We start from the raw sequence: 7977 nt of genomic DNA on the forward strand, positions 1-7977 counted from the left end.
TTCATATCGCTCTGAAACCATGCAGAAAAATAAAGATCTGCATGGGTTCAATGGAGAATTATAAATAAACCTTCATTTATTCAGGACATTTCATGAACCATTTTTCATCTCCTGACAAATCTGAGATGATTTTTAAGTCTTTAACAAAACCATAATGGTCTGAGGTTTTGTAACAAAAGTTTTGCCTTGTTTTTTTTTAGAGATAATGGTCCGAGATTAATTTCACTGATTCTTACCCGCTTACATACACTTCGAGTTTATTCTGCATGCAGGCACAGAAAAAAAAATATATATATATGTGGCATATATATATATATATATAAAACAAATACTGCTTATTCACACTGCACATCTAAGATCAGATGCACCCAAAGTACGAAAAGGTTTTCAAGTGAAATGGCTTAATCACTTCCATATTCTGCAGGTCTATTTTTGGCAATAATACTAGCCTCTGGTTTGCACATGTATTTATTTAATGACAGTCTCTGTTCCTTAAATTGCCAATTGTATTGCTGATTTTCTTTTCATGGTAATAACCCAGTTCTTTCAGACTCTTTGTATTAGCTTGTAGTCAGGGTTGTTGTTTTCTGTGTTGTGGGGGGGTGTCTTCCTTTTTTGCAGGACATTGCATTCATCAAGCTGGAGAGCAGGCAGTTATTATAGAGATTTTAAATTTTTACAGTTAAGCCCCACTCCTGCGAAGACTTATCCATGTTTCTTACTTTAAACACGTGATCTGTCCCACTGAGCCCAGAGGATTAACATTAAGCACATGTGTAAATCTTAGCAGTTTCAGAACCTAAATAGCATTTGTTTTTTGTATTTCTGAACCTAAAGGAACTGATTTGGTGATAGACACTAAGCAGTTAGTTACTCTCAATTACAGGAGGATTCATCCTGGGGCAAAGTTCTGAGCTGGGACTTGCAAAGTCTGGATCAAGACCTGGCTTTTCCACAGCCTCATGAAATAGCATTGAATAAATCACTGACGTTCAGATACCCAAAGTCCTTCAGCTTCCTAATTCCCTGGTTTGAAATTTCTCAGATTTAGGTGCCTCGATGTTCTTGCATAAGTAGACAAAAAATCTTGTAGCTGATTGCAGTGAGGCAGAGCACTACTCCTGTAAAGAATGAAAGTGTAAATGCCCCCACCTGTCCACGGTGTTAGCACACATGTATCTATGCCTCAGATCCTTGCATGTTTAAAAAACCCCAAGCTGGATCCAGGCAGATCTTGAGTCTTCCAGAGTAGGGCTCACTGCTTTTACCTTTAAAGGTGTTTGCAGACATGGTCTTTTTACTGGTGGCACTGATTACAGTTTAGTCTAGCCACTAGGTGCTCTGGTTGTGCAGATTAATAATAAAACCGTAGATTAATAATGGTGAAATCAGTGTTTAGCTACTCTTTAAACATGTGCTTGTAAGTATGTAGAAGCTATGCTCTGTATCTGTCTACATCCATATATATTCACTAGTACTGGGCTAATTATACCATTTGTATTCCGGAGAATTACGGGAGGCTACAGCAAAGTTTCCTGTGTTCTCCTCACACACCTCTTCAGCTGAACATGAGTCAGAGCTGCACTGCTTATTACAATTATTAGCATAAGTTGTTTTAGTAAAGTAGTAAATAATTCATAAGGAAATCTGCAAAAGCAAATATGTTTGCCTTTCCCCCATTTTCATTGGGTTTGAAGAGAATTGTTCACTTTCTTCAAATATTTAGTTTAAAAATGTGGTAACAGTACATTGTTTTCCACTCCAGCTGGCCTGTGTGTTTTCTCTTTTTGGAGTAAATTGTTCGAAAACTTGGTGCCATAGCGAAAGCAAGGAAAGAGTACAGACAACTGAGGTTCTTAACCTGTTCTTAGAAGGCAGCAGGGAACATAAGATAGAGTGGATCTCAGCTTGCAAGTACGCGGGGCCAGGTCTGCAAGGTGTTTAAACAGCTAATATCCACTGAAGTTTCATCATATGCCTACACACTGGTTTAAATAGAAACAGTGCTGTAACAGCTATGCTGCACTTGCACAAAGCGATGAAAGTCAGGGAGCAAATCCCCATTGTGATAGGCACTATAGAAATTAAAGGGAGACACTTTTCACCAGAGCATTTACAGTTTTATCCTATTTCTTTTAGTCTAATTTCTGTTGGCACTTAGTATTCCGGGCAGGCACACCGCTATGGAATAAATCCCAAAATGTCAATTTAGTAGAGGTCCGGATCCTCTAATGGAAGAAGGCCCTCTCTTTTTTATAGTGTTTCAAAAGGTTATAGTATTTCCAAAGAGTAGGGATGCCTCCAGACCGCTGACTTTGACAACCTAACATATGCCCAGACTGCCTGCAAGCCCCACACAGCATGTCATCCTTCTGGGAAGGAAGAGGCAAGTGGCACAAGCAAACCTTAAGCAAGCACAGTGTGAGCAGATGGTGTTAATTCCAAAGTCAACTCATGCACCTAAATTCGGTTCAACTCAGGAGGGACAAACACACAGGATGGTTGTGTGAGTTTGAACTGTCATTTGCTAGATCTGGTTTGTCCAAACAGGGATGAACCTTTGAGCTGTTGTTTGAAACATCAAGTTCAACTAAACCGGGGTTAGAGCCTGCCACAACTGAATTCGGGTCAAAGATAGAAGGTGAATTTATTCAGCCAACAAGACAGCCTGTTTCAGATTGACTTTTACGTACCAAATCCTCACAGACAACAGAAACACCAAGAGTTTGGGGGAAAGAGGAAAAAATAATTAGCTTTTTAAAAGACTTGTGTTCATATTCCACCTGAGACGAAAGCAAGCTTCTAAATGTTACTAAAGAAAAAATAGCTCATGGGAGAGCATTTCTTAACCAAAGGGAATATTTCTATAATTTGGAGGGTTTAAAAGTTGCCAAGGAGGCCAGTAGTCAAGGGATGACTCATCTCCTCTGATTTTAGCAGGTGAGACGGTAAGCACAACCTAGGCTGGGTGTCCAAGCTCCCATAATGATGAATAAAGGGAAGCAAGTGTATCCAGAGGCAATCCACCTCACTGATACATGACTTCAGCTAGACCCACTCCTTCTCATAAAGTTTCTGTCTCTTTCTGTTGACTCTGAAAGGGAACCAAAGTACTGTCTTGTTCGAGAACTTAATTTTTACATGGCTAAAACCAAGACAAAGTATGTTTTACCCCCAGTGGAAAATTTATATCTTAATTAATAAAGCAGGATTTTTTAAAATACAATTTCCCTTTGCCATGTTCTCAGCTGAAGCCTCGTGTGTGTCTGAGCTGAACTTCACAGCTTGAAATCTTTGACAGCTTCTCTTCCATTGTAAGTTTGTACAGCACCAAGCACACTGCTATCAGACAAATAAAAAGAATAATAAAACTCAATCATGCTTGTATATATAGAAGGCCAATCAATGTAAACACAGGGTTTCTCTAAACAGGAGAAAAGCGGAAGCCAGATGGCATGAAATCATTGATAGCTGTTTCATAAACTTTTCCTGCAATCAAATCTAATTGAAATAACACTAGATTGTAGGCTTTAGCAGGTGGGCAGCACACACAGCTGTTTCTGCTAGATGATTTCCAAAGAATACATACATAAAACATTTCACAGGGACTGACATACGGGAAAAAAGGTTAGCCCAGATGGAATGCTCTCTTTCAGGCTTTATTTCACCGACAGATTTGTGAAGCCTGCCTCTTTAAAAATATGAGCAGAAGTGTTTTTCTGGTATTGTTGAACCAATTACAGTCATATACAATGTGGTTGGGAGCTCTGGCCTGGTAATGCAGTGTCTTCAATGCCAATTCATATTTCAAGGCGAGGCAGAGCAGAGAGGGACCTCCTACTGTCCAGTTTATTGCTTTGCAGTGAGGTACGGTAAATGTAACTGAATCACCTCTGGCAGATATTTCTGTTTCATAGAAATTCCCCAAGGAAAGATTCCACCAGTTTCCTCAGTAGTTCATTCCAGGCTTTCCCTGCACTAGTAGCTAGATATTTTCCTAACCTCTAATCCACTTTTTAATATAATTAGGCTAATGGCCACACACGGTCAAGGCGAGGAAACAGTTAATGTCTTTTTATGTTTTAATCTTTTACATATTGAAGGATTTATCCTGTCCTCTCTCCTCCTTCTGTTCTTTTCTGCAGAGAGATATCCCATGGCAAAACTCCTGAAGGCTCACAGATGAGCTGCAAAACCCAGGTACGGCTTCCCAGAGAAGTCCAGCGTCCAAGGCAGGCTTGGCAGGGTTTCCTATGGCTGACCAGAAAGCCAATTTGGAAGTTTGGGCTGAATTTTACTTTGAACTTTTGTTTGCATTGGAAACAGACTCAAAAGAAAACATGGACAAAGGAAGGAGAAATTGGAAAGACCAACTTATGTGGGTCAAATGAGAGCCTGAAACGAGTGAACTGAAACACACTGTGTAGGTCCACTACCTAGTGCCTTCTGGCTAGATGACATAGTAAAGCTTCTATTCTTCATAAAGCTTCTCTTCATAAAGCTTCTATTCTTCATGATCTTTATATAAATACACTACATAAATATCAACGTGGTCTTTTCTATTACTATTTGTATCAGAATCTGTGTTTTTAACACTTCAAGCATCAGAAGATGCTACAATCTCAGTAAGAGCAATCTGGAAGTGATAGCATAAGTGAACTCTTGTTTCTCTTCAGAAGTATAAATCTTTTGCCTTTTACTAAAGATTTCCACAGAGAGGAACAATTTATTTATAGCAGCCTTCCAGTACTTAAAGGTGGCCTACAGGAAAGATGGGGAGGGACCCTGGATCAGGGAGTTTAGTGACAGGATGAGGGGTAATGGTTTTAAACTGAAAGAGGGTGGATTTAGATTAGATATTAAGAAGAAATTCTTTACTGTGAGGACGGTGAGGCACTGGAACAGGTAGCCCAGAGAAGTTCTGGATGCCCCATCCCTGGAAGTGTTCAAGGCCAGGTTGGATGGGCTTTGAGCAATGTGGTCTAGTGGAAGGTGTCCCTGCCCATGGCAGGGGGGTTGGAACTACATGATCTTTATGGTTCCCTTCCAGCCCAAACCATTCTATGATTCTATAATTCTATGATTCTAACAATAGAATTACATGCAAACTATGGTATTTAATAATGATGATCTCTTGGACTGCAGGAGTCTTTGTGGATGCTCCTTTGAAAATGTTAGTTCTGAGGTTAATGGCAGCCTATCCCCAGTATATTAGAAATATATTATATACTAGTAGTATATTAGTGAGGCCAGGAGTAGAGGAGGGGAGAGAAAACATCGTTACACCACTACACAGAATCGTAGTTTTAAATGCTAGGCACGATTGTGGCCACCCCAGTTCAAAAAAGAAAAGGTACAATGAAGGGCAGCAAGGAATATCAGAGGTTTGAAATGGGTTCTGTCCAAAGAGATATTAAACAGAATAGCACTTTTCAGCACAGAAAAAAAAAGAGTTTGTGGTTTATAAAATGATGAATGGCAAGGAGGAAGGACGGGAATGATGGCTATTATATCTCATAAGACAAGAACATGGAGGCACCAAATGAAACTATCAGACTGCAGGCTTTACACAAAAAGTACTTCTTCACATAATCCATAACTTGAAATGCCATTGCCACAGGATGCTTTGGCAGCCAAAGTTATAAATAGGTTCAAGAAACATCTAGAGAAACTCATGGAATAAATATCTGCTGTGGCTGCTTAACAGAAGGGTATGGGTCAGGAGGTCCTGACCCACCGAGGTGTCCCGGGGAGGTGCCACTCTGGGCTGACCACACCATCAGCCTCCTTAGGGCTGTTTTGCAGCCGCTGTCAGAGAATGGGCATGGTGCCACAGCCCCTTGCTCCTTCTCATGTGGTTGCAGATACAGCCTTTGGGTTACTTCAGAAACCAGGTGCAGTTCTCAAGTGAAAACCCCACTCTCCTCAGAGAGAGAGGAGGAAGAAATCCTCAGTAGCCCCAAGCAACTGTTTGCAAAAGGCAGTGAGAATCAGCCCTCGGGTGATATGACTGTGCAAGAATAAATGAGTGTGAAGCAAATGCTTTCAAAAGCACCCATCTCAGCTCTGCGACAGAGAAAACAGGAACAAAAGATCCAAAAGAGACAGTTGATTCCCTGCAGGGGAGAAAACAAAGTGTTTACAAAGATGCAGAACAGTAAATCATCAAAGTGTTCTTCTGAAAATATTTCAAATGTAATGTTCATTCCTACATTTATATGGGAGGCACAATAAAGAGAGAAAAAAGATACAGCCCTTGCCTTTAAGGGCATTTGGACTAAAACAGGTGTAGCATATCAAGTAAAAACAATAGCAAAACAACAAAGAGGAAAAGAAGGACTGCAGGAGGAGTGGGGGCACAAGGATTATATGTAAGTTTATATGATTGTTTTGGATTACCGGGAAAAATCTTCATTAGCTTGTTTATTGACTTGCTTGCTATGGCTTGACTTGTCTTAAACTGAAGTAGTTATTTCAGACTGCTGAAGGGGTCTATTTTGAGTGCGGCCTCATGAAGGTTGATTAGGGGAAGGTGTTTGTGGGAAGCAAAGGAGTGAAGACAAAAGGAGAGATGAAGATAAAGGACAATTGATGCAGAAACAGGGGGGACCTGGTGCAGACCCTAGCGCTGCTTTTAATAATAGCTGGCTCTCATATAGAGCTTTTCAAGGATAGATTTTGAAGTGTTTTAAATTGAAGTCTGAATAATTTTCTTCATTTTATAACAGGACAAATGATATGCTCAAAGTCACTCAACAGAAAAAAAATGCACTGTAGCCAGGCAGAGGATTCTCAGCCCCTGAATTCTAGTGCCATGCTGCCCACGAGCCACGCTGCCCCTCGGTCAGCTTGGACTGTCACCCGCGACACGGAGGTGATGTATTAGAAATTAATTTATCAGCTGCTCTCTCTCTAAATGATACACTGAAATACCACATCAGCCCATTTGTAGGGAGAACTGACCTTGGTGGGAACATGTACACCAGCAGGGATTTACTGGGGGAATGAAGAGGATTTAAGCTCTCTTCTCCTCCTCGTTATTGGTACCTGATGTAAAACAGTACCCAGACATGTAACATAGTCTCAGTTAGTCTGGAGACATATTAAGACAGACATGGCTGTTCAGGGCCACAGCCAGGCCACTCTCAAGGCCAGATACACAGTCTGTTCAAACTATGGTTTGCAATACACCCCAAGAGGGCAGGTGATCCCCAGAGCCCAGAGGTTTACCGGCATGCTTGGATGTAAGGGAGAGAAGAAAGTGCCATGCTCACAGATCATCTGAAAAGTGCTCTCTCAATGTTATAGATGTGCCTGTATGGATACACATGACCTTTTTTGGCATTTGAAATGCACAAATTCTGCTGACTCCCAAAGCGTATAGAATAGTTCTTGACCTACAACTGTTCATAGAATCATAAAATATCTCAAGTTGGAAGGGTCCTACAACTGTCGTTTGAATTATTCCAACTCTTAGCATTCTAATTATATGTTAGTTTGTATAATGAGCAGAGAAACAGTTTAATTGCACACAGTACACAGTAGCATTCTTTTTTTAAAAAAATACAATTCTTTACCACAGGTGAAGTTCAAGAAATCTTTTCAAATAATAATAATAAAAACTCTGATGACAATACTTGATTGTGATCACAAACAGAGATGTTATTTATTTAACTAACCAGCTAATATCACTGGTCTTTTATTTTCCCTTCCAACTAACAATTATATTGCAAAATGTAACATTTTCAAAGAAGAAATGATGTTTTTATGTGTCTGGGCCATGCACATTTATGGTAACAGTATTACCTTAACTTGTTGCTGTACTACAATGGAATTTCTGCTTGCCTGGTTCATTGCAAACCCCACTCAACAGCTGTGCTGCAGATGTAGTCACACATGTATTTGCAATTGCTGTCTCCCAACACTGTCTGGCCCTCCATACCTTAGAAGATGTTCCTGTTTGTTTTTCAGAATGAA

At 40.2% G+C, this 7977-nt stretch overlaps 1 non-coding gene across 1 annotated transcript; it reads left to right on the forward strand.

The window, feature by feature from the left end:
• The first annotated feature begins 4664 nt into the window (after window positions 1–4664).
• On the forward strand, window positions 4665–4729 carry LOC142037413 (U5 spliceosomal RNA). The gene has a single exon (XR_012652368.1). It is a non-coding gene; the product is annotated as a U5 spliceosomal RNA (small nuclear RNA).
• The last annotated feature ends 3248 nt before the right edge of the window (window positions 4730–7977 follow it).

This window comes from Buteo buteo, chromosome 1 (assembly GCF_964188355.1).
Source record: "Buteo buteo chromosome 1, bButBut1.hap1.1, whole genome shotgun sequence".
In the NCBI taxonomy this organism is placed as follows: Eukaryota; Metazoa; Chordata; class Aves; order Accipitriformes; family Accipitridae; genus Buteo; species Buteo buteo.